The following is a 15,597-nucleotide window of genomic DNA, read 5'->3' as shown; positions in this document are numbered from 1 at the left end:
AAACCCACATAGGTTTACACTGTAAAGTTGACTCATTTTTAGTTCTTCCCTCCAAATAAAACATCACTAGATGGAAATTTGATTTTAAAGGTATCAGTGTTTATTATAAACACTAAAACAGGAAACACTATATATTGCAGTCAAATTGTTATGCAAATCTTTTAAATAATTCTCTCCTCTAAGATACTCTTCATATGAAATTCAATAAAATATTAATAGTAAAATTGCCTTAACTGTACTATCAGCAGCATTCAACATTCAAACACATTTTATGTATACATTCTTCTAATTAATACAAATTTAAATTCGAACACATTGTTTGCTAAATTAAAAATTTCCAAATTCCTAGTCTGATTTCTAAAATGATTATGAATTACAGACTATTTAGCATAATAGTGATATTATAACTAAAAATAGTTCCTTTGCTCTATACAATGATTTATAAAGAGTAATTTTTGACTCAATGGAAGTCTGTTTCAATTCAAAATTTTTTTTCAAACACTGCATTCCAAAACATTATTTAATCCTTTTCAATCTCAAATATGGTCTTACCTCATTTAAAATTTCCATAATTTCCTTGTCATAGCAATCCAGGAGAATCTCATAGGACTCTAAATGCCTTGCATGCATCATAGCCGGCACAGAGTCTCGTAAAGCACTGAACATGTACTAACGAAAACAAATTTTAAAGTATGAATTTAGAAAAAAAAAACGAGCTATAAACAATATTACAAAGGCTATTTATCTGAATCAAGAAAGATAAAACCTTGATCTGAAGAAAATATGATTTTTCTACAACTATCTAACTTTCCTAAATAAAGTATGTAATTTAACTAAATACATAAAATTTTATATTGACATCCTTTCCTACCTTATACACTGAAACTGCTTTATTTCCATAAACAAAAATGATGAATAACATGTGGTTTGCTGATGAGTAATGTCAGACTACTAATACCAATTAAAATCAAGTGAAATGAGAATGATCAGGAATAAGTGAGAAGTTAAATATATTAAAATTAACTTCATTCATATTAACATAAAATTAAACCACAGAAACATTTATTGGATATTCATAATATTGTTCAAAACAGTATTAGAGGTCAATTTTAAAATAGTTTATTAAATCAGATAAGCTATTTTAAAACTTAAAGTGAATAAAATATGATGAGTTAATTCTTTATTATTCTTTACTTACATGTAATCTAGCTGCATCAATGGCATTTTCATACACATCATCTAAATAAATTGGGAAGACTGCTCGATGCCAGTATAAAAAACAACAGTCACACTGTATTTGAACTCTACAATATAAGTATTATAGTAATTAGTGGTATCAAAACTAAAGTTTCCCAAAACAACATAAAAGAATGACTTTATATACTATTAGGGCAAGAGACCTGTCATTCATTTTACATTCCCTACATCACTTCACCTAACGTTAGTTCAGAAAAATCACAAAAAAAATTATTTTTCAAATTGAGCTAAGATTTTAATAAAATTCTCCAATACCTGACACTGACAGAATTTTGCATATATGGAGAATTAGATTCTCAAAAAAATAGAAGAAAAAATTATCAAACTACAATGGTTGACTTTTAAAGAAGAGTTTAAAATAAATTTATTTTCAATATTATTTAATATGACTATTGCATAACATGTATCATTTTACCTGTTTCCAAGTTGGAAAGTAAAACTTAAAAAACTGTAATGCAAAAAAGTCCAGTCACACATACCCTATCCATAGTCTCTATCACCAAATGACTATTTCACACCTTATAAAGTAACAAAATGATCATTAAATCTTATAATGAAGGTTTAATATTTCTTCCAAAGATGGAAAACTAAATGCAACTATAAATATATGTTCAGCTCAAAATTAAAAAAAAAATATATATTATGAACATTAAAGATATTATTGTGCTGTAACATAATTCAGCTGGAAGTCAAAATTTGTAAGGCTCATTTTCCCTTCAGGAAGCTTATTGTTTACTCAACAAAAAGTAAACAATAAAGTCACAAGTAGCTGCAAAAATGTGACTGGCTACTGACATTGTAATTAAAATTTCTACCTCAAAATAAAATTATAGGACACTATGAGTCAAAGGATCTCTAAGTTTCTCACAAATTGATGAAGCCTTACAATAAAGCAGCAATTTTGAAAGCCCAGTAAGTGATAATCAGCATAATAATCACAACATGCACAAGAATCTGCCTAAGGCTCTGAGTGCACTGCTTTTCTAGAAGCCGCATGCTTCATGGAGAAGAAAAGCTAAATGAATATGATCCCTAGTCACAGTCTCACTTTGGTCATGCCAAAGAAATTAAAGAGGACTAATGCTCAATCTGAATTTTACTCCTCTTTATGCTAAAAAAGAAAACTAATGCTCCAAATAGCCCTATTTTTTGAGTATTATTATATTCACCAGTCCTGCTTACCGTTCTGTAAGTTCACTGATAAGATCCACTTTTTTCATGACTACTTGAAGTGGAAAGAGTTCTTCATCTTTGAATGTTTTCTATCAGGAAGTAGGGAAAAGACAGAGAAGTTACAGTCAAAGTAAAGGCAGATTTCTTGGATCAATAACAAAGAAACTGTGAAATTTCAGACCTTATATTTATTCCATAAATAATAGCAATACATTGACCATTTGTGTGCCAACACTTAGTGCTAAAGAAACGATAAGTCGCCGTTGCTTTGTGCTTGGTCCATTTGGAGTATTTTCAGCCAAAACTAAAGCAGAGAGCACATCAAGACGCTGTTCGCTGTATTTTTTGTCAGAAATTACTCTTTTCTTTAAGACAAAACAGAAAACTATTAATTTTGCTCCTGGGATAATGACCAAAGCTACAGAAGAAAAACTTCTCTTTATCTCTTCCACAATTCAGTTTAAGAAAACATAAATAACACCTTTCCCCCTGAGCTTGTCATATAATGTTTTGTACTTTCCTTCTGTAACTTTGTCTTAGCACTGATGGGAATAGCAAATGTATTGGGCATACTTTAAATTTTCCATATAAATTTAACAAGAAATCACTTCTAAAAACCCTTGAATTTCCATACTAATAAGAAATCACTTCTTTAAAAAAATGATACATCAATTTCAAAAGTACATACAATATCAGTTTTAGTAGAAGTATATTACAGTAGTATAGTATTGCATGCTGCAATTTCAGAGTAGATAACAATGATCCTAAATAAAAATCATAAAACACCATGGATATAAATGACCAAGATGTTATGTTCAAAGGAATGGAATAAATAGGCTAAGCTAGAAAACATATAAAACAGCAGGACAAAAAAAAGTAACCCAATTATGCTGAATATATAATAATTTGCATACCTTGGCGACAGAAATAGAATTAAGAGCCTGGTGTTGAAGGTGCTGTGTTATATGTGCAACTGAATCAGCCACAACCATGCTTCTTCTGTAGAACATATGCTCTATTGCCTTAAAAATCAAAAGTAATTTTGTTAAGATCAACTTAAAACTTTCAAGCAAAATTAAAGAATATCTTTATGACCTCAGGCAAGAGAAGGAATTTGTAAATGAGATACAAAAATAACACTATGAAAGACTGGAAAATTCTGCTGTATTAAAATTAAGAACTCTCTTTGTCAAAAGCCATCATTACCAAGCAGCTTGGGAGATTAAGGCAGGATGATCACAGTTCAAAACCAGCAACAGCAAAAAGGTAAGCAACTTGGTGAGTCCCTGTCTCTAAATAAAATACAAAATAGGGCTGGGGAAGTGGCTCAGTGGTTGAGTGCCCCTTAGTTCAATCTCGGAACTCCCCATCACCAAAAAAAAAAAAAAAAAGCTATTTTTAAAGAAATAAAAAAATAAGCCAAAGTATGAAAAGAGAATCTGCAAAGTACAAGAAATTAGTATTCAGTATATGTACAGACTCCCAAAGAATTTTTTTTAAAGGCATACAATCCAATTGAAAACTGAACAAAAACAAGAACACATCTTTCTCAAAAGAAACACAGTTAATAAATCATTGAATAAATATTCAGCAACACTAACAAATAGGGGTTGAACATAAAAAGTCATGACCAAACCCAATTATACCCACTAATTTATAAAAGAAACAAAAATACCTGAAGCCTGATAATATAGGTTAAGTATCCCTAAATTAAAAATCAGAAATTTGAAATGATCCAATATCAAAACTTTTGGGGCACTAGCATAACATGGCAAATGGAAAATTCCACACCTGATTTCATGTGCAAGAGTCATGGTCAAAGCATGGGCATGCAAAAAAAAAACAAAACAAAAAAAAAAAACACTGTATGAAGTTATCTCCTGGATATTTGTATGAGGTATATATGAAACTCTTAGTGAATTTTATGTTTAGATTTGGATCTCATTCCTAAGATAGCTCACTGCACATATGCAAATATTCTAAAAACAAAACCAAAAACAAAAAAATTGAAATCCTAAACATGTCTGGTCCCAAACATTTCAGATGCTATTCAACCTACACAAGGGCTGGCCAGCTAGAGAATAAGAGGAAGTCTAATATATATGGGAGGTATATAAAATGACATAATTATTTGGGAAAACAATTTGTCTTCATCCTAAAACTTGAATACACACATAGCTTACAACCCAGCAACGCACCCATAGGTATATATTACATTAGAAAAACTCTTCCACAGATACACCAAGAAACACAAGAATGGCAGCACTGTTTATAATAGCAATAACTGGAAACCACTCTCAATTCCATCCTCAACAAGCCACCAGCAATGGAAAGCAACAAAATACAGCTACTAATCCCAACATATTCCAATACAAAATGATGAGTAAAAAAGACAAAAGGAATATATATAATGTATTACTCCATCAACATAAACTCTACAGCCAAATGTAACTATGAGTGGTTCATGGATTCAGCTAAAAAGATAAACAAGGAAATAAGTGTAAAATTTCAGAACACTGATTTCCTCTGAGGGGCCTGGTTGAGATCCAATCCAGAAGGACACACAGGAGGCTTTGAAATCACTAGTAACACTCTATTTCTTCAGTGGGATACTATTTGTTCTTTAAAACTATACTGAAATATTATATATACTCACATCCATATTTATATTTCATTTAAAAAAAAAACAATATTTCTTAAAAAAAAAACCTGAAAATCCAAAGGCACAATATCAAAAAAAAGAAAATATTTCCTAAACAAATCTAATGTCCATTGTTAGCAGATATTTACCAGTAAATCTTAATTTAAATTTTTATATAAGATAAATTGGGCTCTCCTGCTTGAAAGTTTTATTTTTTATTTACACTATATGCTAAGAAACATTTTATATTTCCACAAGTACTATAATTTTGAATTCATATGACCACCTCTGTAAGTAGCCTACTGTTCAAATCATAAGATTATAAGCACTTTTTCTAAATATCAAAAAATCTTCCTATTAACTAATCTCATATGCATGTGAGCATTATAAAATAATGGATATAAAAATTTAAAAATAACATAATGGATGTTGTGTTTTTTTAACCTCATTTAACATGCTTTTAAATTTTTAAGAACCACTTTTAAAATTTCCATAAATAAAACTGAACTAATAATACTAAAACCTTACTATTTCCTTTCTCACTACCTTAACCTTCAATAAAGTTTAACTATATAAGCAGTCTTCAACCTTCAATTTTTCTACTTTATAATGGTATAAAAGCCTATGTTCTGTTTTTCCCTTTCAGTATACTATTCAATAAATCACATGAGATGAATTCAGCACTTTATTATAAAATAGGCTTTGAATTAGATGATTTTGCCCATCTGCAGGCTAATGTAAGCATCCTGGGTATATTAAGGCAGACTACACTAAGTTATGAGGTTAACAGTACATAACTCCATCATAAGTCAAGAAGCATCTGTAATGAACATTCGAAATATTTAGAAATTTCGTTTGAGAGGCAAGTATACTTTTTCACAAGTTTTTGTTCTCATGAAAACAAAAAGTCAAATGTTACAAACAAGATCATTCTAATTTAAGACTGGATCATTTGAGAAACATGATGGCAAGGTAACATAACCCAAGACCTACCTTCAGAAGTTCAACAAGCCTGCATAATGCCTTAACTGAGGTTTTGGTCATTGGCTTTTGCATGGACATGTAGAGACTCATTGTGGTTTTAATAATAGTACTAATACTATATGCATATAAGAAGCCCTGTAAAAGAAAATAAAACACTGAGTATAATCATAAGAAAAGATTTCCTTTCTTCAAGACTTAATTCTCTATGTTAATAGTAGTTAGTCCCCAACTTGCCAATAATTAGTGTTTTCAAGTTCCTTTTAAAGCCAGTCTTAAAATTTTGAAATAATCTTGCTTTCAGGGACAATTTAAGCTTAAAGCAGCCCTTAAAGTTTAGACTACCACAAAAACCAGAAGATTAGTACCATTGAAATTATAGTATATAATCAGTTTTTAAATATTTCCATTAAAAAAAAACTTCAGAGAAATGGTTTGGATGTCAGGGAGGTTTCTACTTTTCCTCATCTTACCTGCCAGGGAAGAGAACAGACTCCTATCTGTTGCCACGTAGGGCAAGAACTGAGGACTCTAAAGAGCTAGGAATTAAAAAAGAAGAGAGCTGCTTTCTGACCAAAGCAGACACACAAGGAAATCTCTGAGTTCCAAGCCACTTCCACCTTTCCTCTTTTCCTAGACCAGTCCACACAGTCCATCTGCTATCCTGTCTCTGCTAATCAGGCCTTTTCTCCTTTTAGCTCACTGAGAACAGATTGCCTCCTCCCCTTCAATCCATGAAGAAAGCACAGGTTTAAAAACATTTTTGACACTATTAAATTCAGGGAAAGAATAAATAAAAAAACAGGAAAAAGGGACGTTAACTCTCAATTTTTTTTTCTTTGTACCAGAGATTGAGCCCAGGGCACTTAGTCTATAAGCCACATCCCCATCCCTTTTTATTTTTTACTTTGAGACAGGGTCTCACTAATTTGCTGAGGCTGACCTTGAACTTGCAATCCTCCTGCCTCAGCCTCCCAAGTAGCTGGGATTATAGTATGCGCTTCCACACCCAGCTCAAATATATTTTCCTTTAAACCCAAAAGAGACACACAGAAATGCAAAGATAATGATAGCAATTCTCTGGGCTTCTACAGGTCCCCAAAATATACATTTATATTTCAAAGATGAACCAACTATGTAATTGTGAATACAGGCAAGAAGGTGAGACAAGATCTACACCAGTGTTTGTCAACCTTTTTCTCCTGCCCCACCACACATGAGAAAGTTCTCTCACAGAAGTAACCATGGCTCTGCTAAAGGAATGATACTCAACAGAGTAGAAGTGGGAGTTTCTCTGAACCACTACTCACCTGTGGTGAAGAAACATGCTTAAGTATGAGAATGAGGAAATGAAAGAGAAAGAAAGAAAGCAGTAAGACCAAAGCATGGGATATACTTCAAGAAGGAGCTGCAAGTCTTACCTTGTCAGCTACAGACCATCACATCAACCCTGCCCTAGTGCCATGCCGGAAAAAGTTACAAAGCAGAAACAGAAGCAGGGAAGTAGGTAACTACTCATCATTATCCTACCTGCCAGAGAAGAGACAGACTCCACTCTGCTGCCACACTACGGCAGGCAGAAAAAAGGATTCCTCCCCCCCCCCAATTGGGGGTTTGAAGTACAGAACACCTGGGCCCATTCCACCCGCTTCATCACTAATCTGTGAACTGGCTACACATGAAGGATGTACTTTAAAATCTAAATGGGGTCAGGGGAGTCTGGGACCTCACTGTTAATGACAGAATGAATAATATGAACCACCTTTCCCATTGAGAACTAGAAAAGGTGAGCAAAACAGTTCTGAAATCTCTCGGAAGGCATGAAAGAGCTAGAAAAAAAGTAAGAAAACAGGAGGCCAAGATCTAAGCGAAGACAGAAACCCAGAGAAGGGAGCCAGTATTTGGGGTTGCCTTCTCTTAGAATATCTACATTAGAGGATTCTGTTAAAGACAAAAGCCAAGTACATCTTTCAACAATGTCTCCAGGGAAGAGGATAAAAAACAGGAGTTCACAGCCCATCAAGGAGGGTAGAAAGTTCTGAGAAACCATGCAGGCTCTGTTTGGGGACCCTGAAAAGATGGATTACCTGCCCCCTCCCCCAATTAAGGGTGAACTGGAACAAAACTAGCCATCAGAAGTTTAAGTCCTTCAAATCATCTCAATCCATGACTGGATTGATGTAATCCAGGCTGCCAACTGTCCTGGACTGATTGTGGTAGACTGGGTTCCCAATCTATCCTAAACAGCAGATTAGATATAGAGAATAAGAATAGAAAAAGAAAAGAACAGAAACAGTACTGAGGCATGACTGAGAATTTCCCACAAATTCAAGAAACTACAAATTCCAAACAGCACGTACACAAACACTTATGAGCATCAAAGTAATACTGCCAAAATCCAAAACCCAATCTTATAGGTAATTAAACAAAGATGTCTTAAAAAAAAAAGATTTAAAATCAGCAGCTAACTTTAACAAAAACAAAGCAAGCCAGAAAACAATGACATCTTTAAACCTAGATGAAAAAAAACCCAGCCAACCCAGAATTCTAACACAGCAAAACTACTGAAACGAAGACATACGCAGACCCAAAACTATGCCAATTCATCAAAAAAAATGCATATTAAATGAATTACTAGCAGGTATTCCACACAAGGATGAAAAGAAATAGAAAGTATAGGGCAGTATGAATCCAGATGAACACTGACTATAAAATAACAAAATATAAGCAAAAATAATGCTTATATTTAAAATATACAAAGTCTTCTTTGATATAAGGAGAGTAACTAAGAACAGAGTAGGGACGAAGAGCATGAGAAGAAGATTAACATTAAACAGGGATGAGAGATGGGAGGGAAAGGGAGAGAGAAGGGAAATTGCATGGAAATGGAAGGAGACCCTCAGGGTTATACAAAATTACATACAAGAGGAAGTGAGGGGAAAGGGAAAAATAATACAAGGGGGAGAAATGAATTACAGTAGAGGGGGTAGAGAGAGAAGAGGGGAGGGGAGGGGAGGGGAGGGGGGATAGTAGAGGATAGGAAAGGCAACAGAATACAACAGACACGAGTATGTTAATATGTAAATCAATGGAAGTGTAACTGATGTGATTCTGCAATCTGTATACGGGATAAAAAGGGGAGTTCATAACCCACTTGAATCAAAGTGTGAAATATGATATATCAAGAACTATGTAATGTTTTGAACAACCAGCAATTAAACAAAATTCAATAAAATTCAAAGAAAAAAAGAAAAAGAATGAAAACCAAAAAAATAAATAAATAAAATAAAATATACAAAGAATCAAAGTTACCAATAGCAACACAAAAGGTGAGAGGGAAATAAACAGAATTAAAGTGGTTTAAAACCATTACATTATCTGGAAAGTGGTAAAACTACTAAGTTATATGAGAGCTCAGTGAGAAAACAATACATCTTTAAATCTCCAAAGTAATCTCAAAAAGAACAGTAAAATACAGAATAACAAGCTATTAGAGAAATGAGAAATAAAATGATAAAAATAATCCACAAGGAAGGAAAAGGGATATAGAACAAAAGTAGACAAATAGAAAGCAACTAGTTAAGTGATAGTTTTAAAAAAATATACATCAAGGGCTGGGGCTGTAGCTCAGTGGTAGAGCACTTGCATGGCACGTGTAAAGCACTGGATTCAATCCTCAGCACCACATAAAAATAAATAAATAAAAATAAAGGTATTCTCTTCCATCTACAACTAAAAAATATTTTTTAAAAATGTATATACATCAATAGTTACATACATTTTAAAAAAAAGTTCAATGAAAAACAAAGATTATCAGATTGGGGAAAAAATGTTACTTACAGGAGAAACACATAGGGAGCCAAAAGGCTCTAAGAATAAATATCAAGAAAGATATACCATGCAGATATTAACTAACAGAAAACTGGTATAGCTATGTTAATATCACACAAAAGAGACCTAAGACAAAAAGCATTACTAAAGATAAACAAGTATTTTTTTTCAAGGGGCAGGGGTGATAGGGATCTAACCCAGAGCCTCACACATGCTAAGCACATGCCCTATCACTGAGCTACATCCCCAGCCCACAAACACACATTTCGTAATGATAAAAAGTCCAGTTCTACAAGATATAACAATTCTAAACTTAATACATAATCTACATAATCTCAAATCATATGAAACAAAAATTGACAGAACTACAAAACTAAATAGACAAATGCACAATAGTAGGAGATTCTGACCCAGCTCTCTCAATAACAAATAGAATACACAGAAAAAAATCATTTATAAAAGTAAGCCTCTTGTCATATACACAACACTGCAACTGACAAATGTAAATTTTACATTCTTTCCAAGTACACATAAAATGTTTACGAATGCTGAGCCAAGGCTAGGACTTTATAAATTTCAAAACAAATAATTTGAATATTGCTTCAAATCAGTAATAAAAAGATAACTAAGAAATTAACTTGTAAATTAAGAAACATCATTTAAAAACCCACAGATTTAAGTCACAATTAAAATTTTAAAATATTTTAAACTGATAATGAAAATACAACATTAAAATTTATGAGATGCAGTTAAAAAAAAGTCATGCTTTAAAGGGAATGCAGAGCTTTGGGTTAGGAAATCCAAATTAATAAGGCACATTTATCCAAAAATAACCAAAAGAATTTTAAACACAAAAACATACCCTTATCCTTTCCCAGTATTTTCTAATTGTAACTCCTATAAATTAAATTAACAAAGAAATTACCCCAAAAAATATTCCAAAAAAGAAGACGTAACTACCTGTATAAAAATATTACATAATATTGGTGAGGTCTTCAGCAAATTTATCCATTCTCTGCTCTTTAGATAAAATAGATTCCATTTTCATCATCCATGAGCTCACAAAGACGTAGTAAGACTGTACATCTCTCACAAAGGAAAATATTGGGGTTACTAAGCACAGGAAAGAAACTGAGTTTGATTTTTATCATGTTGGTCAGAATAAAATTTTTCCTTACAGCAGCCATTCAAAAGATAGATATCATAGATATAATTTACTTACTCAACAAATATTTCCTGAGTGCCTATACAGGTGAGGCATTCTATTTAGTACTGAGAACAAAACAGATGCAAATCCCTTCCTCTATGAAGCTTATATTCTAGAGTTACATAATCAAGAAATCAATTATTAAAATCTTAAAATAACTCAAAGATGTTAGAGTATACATCCTGTGAGAAAAAAATAAAGCAGAGAAAGGGGCAGGGCCTGGATCAGGGGTACAATTTTAAATAGAGTGATCAAAGTAGGCTAATTAAGTAGGTGACTTCATGCCAAGATTGAAAAAAATGAATGAGTAATCAAGGCAAAATATATAAGAACAGAATTTAAGAAAAGTAAGTAATAAGCGTAAATGTCCTAAGATATTTGGAAATGTGTCTGGCATGTTTAGTTAATAACAAAAATTTAGTCAGTATGACTAGAGCAGACTAAGCAGGAATGAGAGCAGAAAAGGAAAACAGAGAAGTACAGGGGTGGGGCTCAAGATGTGGGGAAGAGACTGGAAGTCCTTACGGAAAGAACGGACTTCAACTGAGTGACATGGGATGCCATTAGAAGATCTGATCAGAGTGACTTGATCTAACTTTATGATGATCAGTATCACTTTTCTGACAAACTATAGAGGGGACAATGGTTTTCTTAGGAAAAGCACCAAGCAAGCTACTGTATTAATGCAAGATAAAGAGAATGACAGCTTGAACCAGAAAGAACAATGGAAGTTGCCAGAATCTCGATTGAAAAGATCACAGTTATTGAATGCTGTCTGCCAGCCACTTTTTTAAGCACTTTACAAAAATTTGCTCATTCAGTCTTCACATTGGCCTTATGAGGTAGATGCTAGATTTCCACCTTACAGAAGAGGAAACTATCACACAGAAGTAATGTGCCAATATCATACAACTAGTAAGCTTCCACACTAATATTCAAGCCCAAATCCAGGAAGCTGTCCCATCCTGAAAACAAACAATAAGGGTAATTCTACTATTCAGAATGATTACAAACAAATCACTCTGCCAATATGTCTAAGACAATCTCATTCAGATGGGAAATTTTAACTCCTACAAGTTATTTAATTTTTCCTCTCTAAAAAAAAATGTGCAAAAAATGAATAATTCCTTTTTATGTGATCCAACAATACTAATTCTTTTTTTAAACCCTTCTTCAGATAGCATAAAGAAATATCTGACTATTGCCAGTCAGAATCACTAACTGAGAGCTCTTTGGGGCAGGAGACTAAAGATACTCACTTGACTAAGGGTAGAATCCCACAGTGAGGTTGGTGGGTAGCCACATTGCCAGGCAAACTGTCAATCTCAAAAACTAAGTCTGAAAAGGGATTACATCAAAATCTGTAATGTGTTTAGGGGTATAAAGCAACCCCTAGCATAAAACTCTGAGAAAAACAATTTCTGCGGAGCCATGATTCCATTAAACAAAAGATATCAATAGTTACAGTTTTGGCTTTGCTTCTAAAGGTGCTGAAATATATTATTAAACATCTATTTAAAAGTATGGAACAGTGAAAAAACAAGGTCTTAGAGCAGCACTTTCAGTTTTCAGGAGGCACCTAGATGGGTCATGAGCAACAACTCAGGGGGATCTTGAAGGAAGTGATGAAAGAACTCCCAGTGGGAAAAGCTATGGGGATGATGCATTTGATGGTCCAGGGAGTGTGATAAATGAAGTGTCCCAGGTGAGAATAAATGTGGACTTGTAGGCTGGGTAAATGCTTTGTCTGGTAGTGCAAGGATCGGAAGGAGATGCATTGGAATACTATGAACAGGAGTTCTAGAAAAGAGTCATGTTTAGAAAAGACAAATGTTTAGGGTGAATATAAAGTGTAAGATAATTCCAGTGAAATTCATAAGAGCTGTGCGTTGAAAGTGAGTGAGGAATATAAGGAGTTTCATTACATTATGTTGAGTATGTGAAAAACTACTAATTTTGCTGGTCAAAAATGGCAGGATATTGACAATTTCATATGGAAAAAAAAAGTCATAAGCAAGGATCAGAAAAAGAGACTAGACTATGTAGCATTCCCTGATAGCAAGTAGATCAATTATGCATAAGGCATTACAAAAGCAAAAAGCATTCTCAGCCTCAGATCAGACTGTCAACAAAGTAGAGGTTTACATCAGTTTTGCCCATCACTCTCACATTCAGAGCCAGATCTTGAAACTGCTTCAAGTTAACAAAAAGTATAAAAATGCCCCAGAGTCTCATCAGATTATCAGCTTCCTTTCAAAGTACAAACAGGAAAAACACTAACAACAACAACAAAAAAATTTCCTGTCCCAATAAAAAGCACTAAGCAATGTCAACAACAGTACGTCAACCTGAGAGTGACACAAGGGTTTAGACCTCTATCCCCTAAAGGCAGTTATTTTTGAGGGTCAAAATGGTTGTGAATGAAAAGCAAAATGTAGCAACCACAGACTTTGAATCCCAGTGAAGGCAGTGGCTGGGACACTGATGACTTCAAATATAACATTTAGTGTAGGGGCAGGGAAACTCCTGCAGTCCTCCCTCTTCACTTACATAAACACTGCAGCCCACCCTTCAGACAGCTCTATCACCCCCCAACTTGCTTTAAAATGTCAGGACAAAGCTCACACTGACTGCATTTCCCTTCTCCAGAGTTTCACTTTAGCGAGGTGAATTTTAGGTTTCTGGCATAACTGCAAAAAGAATAAAAAACATAACCACCACCTTCAGCTCTCTGAAACTCCAAAATTTTATTTATACACACACACACACACACACACACACATATATATCATGTACACTGTCTCATGTAAACTCTAATAATCTTAGGTGAGAAATAATAAAGATATCTCTCTCTCTCTCTCTCTCTCTCTCTATATATATATATATATATATATATAGATATAGATATATATATATATCTATATATATATATATATATATATATATATATAGAGAGAGAGAGAGAGAGAGAGAGAGATCGATTCAAATGAATTTAGAAACAAAATTTGTATGTGAACTTCTATCTCTACCTACTAAGACTCACTTCCTACTGTCTGGTGGGCTGATGTTCATCTATACTGCACACAGCTCCAGTGAAGCACAGTATATTATTTCAGAGCAACCTGCACAACTCTACCTACTGGAGATGCCCTACAACAGGACTGATACCAGTTTGAATTCCTTTTCTAATGTGTACTGAAGTGTGTGGCCTGGCAAACTTCATTTCTCTAAACCGAATTTTCCTCCTAAAAATAGGATTAAAATAGGATTAAAAAGTTTAGAGTAGCAGTTAATAGTTTGGGTTCCAACAGCTGAACTTCCTGGTTCTGCCACCTAATAGTTATTTAAACTTGGGAAAATTTAATCTCTCTCTACTTAACTTTTCTAATCTATATAATGGCAATAACATAAGTTATCTATTTACTTCATGGGCTTTTCTGGTAAATAATACGTGAGAAGTTCCTGAAATTTTATACATATATATACACACACATATACATACATACATACACACTCCATACAGTGAGCACTCCGTAGTCTCCAGCTGTTACTTTTATTATTTCTCACCAAAGATTATTACAGAATTTACCTGAGACAATGTGCATAACCCTTCAGCACAATGTCTGCTACATAGTGAATTGCTCTAAAATGTTATCATTACTATCTGTTATCTCCACCTTCCATTTTCAATTTAACCTTCTGGAGCCACAGAGATCAAATCTGCTCTCTCTTCACTCTGAATGACCCTCAGAAAGAAACTCACCACATCATTCTTCAGATTTCTCTTTTAAAGGACAAACTACAGAAAGACTCTCCATGGCCTTTAAAAAGAGAAGGCATGGTTCCCAGATCCTCTGCCATCCTGATCAGCTTTACTTAGCTGGAGTTCTGGCCCTTGTAAAAAGCAGTACTTCCAAACACTAACTATGATCTAACCAATAAGAATTTAATGAAATTAACAATTCCCTTGGCCCAGATAAGTCCATGACCTGGGTACTATGTTTATTCATGCAATCCGAGGATACGCTGGCATTTTTAACAACTGCATCTCACCACAAAAGAATACTGAGCTTCTAAGAACTTAATTACCCACACATTTTTTTAACTTACTGATAACGCAACTATTTTTAACCTAATTCCTGTTAACCTAACTCTCCATCTGATATTAAATTCACCTCTTTATACCCAAACCTTTGTCCCTCTTCCACTGTTTTAGGATGTACAATAGAGCTCTGGTATCTCTGCTGTGAGCAGACCTACCTGAAGTGTTATCATTTTCCACTGACTAATCACAATATATGCGGCGCCTAAAAGATACTTTAAGGATTTCCTGTATTTCAGTAATGTTTCTTCTTCCCTCATTGTAAAGCAGAGACCCAATTTCACCTTGATCATCAGGATCAACAGAAAGTAGTTAAGAATTCCTGTTATATTTTTCAACATAACACAGACAATATATGTATACAGAACGAAGTCAATGGTATAGTCTCATGCCATTTCACTTAAA

At 33.7% G+C, this 15,597-nt stretch overlaps 1 pseudogene across 1 annotated transcript in view; it reads right to left on the bottom strand.

Moving 5' to 3' along the window:
* The window catches only part of LOC308640344 (WASH complex subunit 4-like), a 36,209-nt pseudogene that overhangs the window by 2,496 nt on the left and 18,116 nt on the right, over nt 1–15,597 (bottom strand). The window contains exons 14-20 of the transcript in view: nt 10,844–10,971; nt 6,065–6,190; nt 3,345–3,452; nt 2,649–2,795; nt 2,440–2,519; nt 1,199–1,304; nt 553–669 (exon numbers count right to left, since the gene is read on the bottom strand). The product of the transcript in view is annotated as a WASH complex subunit 4-like (transcript). The remainder of the gene's footprint in view (nt 1–552; nt 670–1,198; nt 1,305–2,439; nt 2,520–2,648; nt 2,796–3,344; nt 3,453–6,064; nt 6,191–10,843; nt 10,972–15,597) is intronic.

This window comes from Spermophilus citellus, assembly GCF_964194105.1.
Source record: "Spermophilus citellus genome assembly, contig: SCAFFOLD_304, whole genome shotgun sequence".
Classification (NCBI taxonomy): domain Eukaryota; kingdom Metazoa; phylum Chordata; class Mammalia; order Rodentia; family Sciuridae; genus Spermophilus; species Spermophilus citellus.
This window is presented reverse-complemented; position numbering and strand designations above follow the sequence as displayed.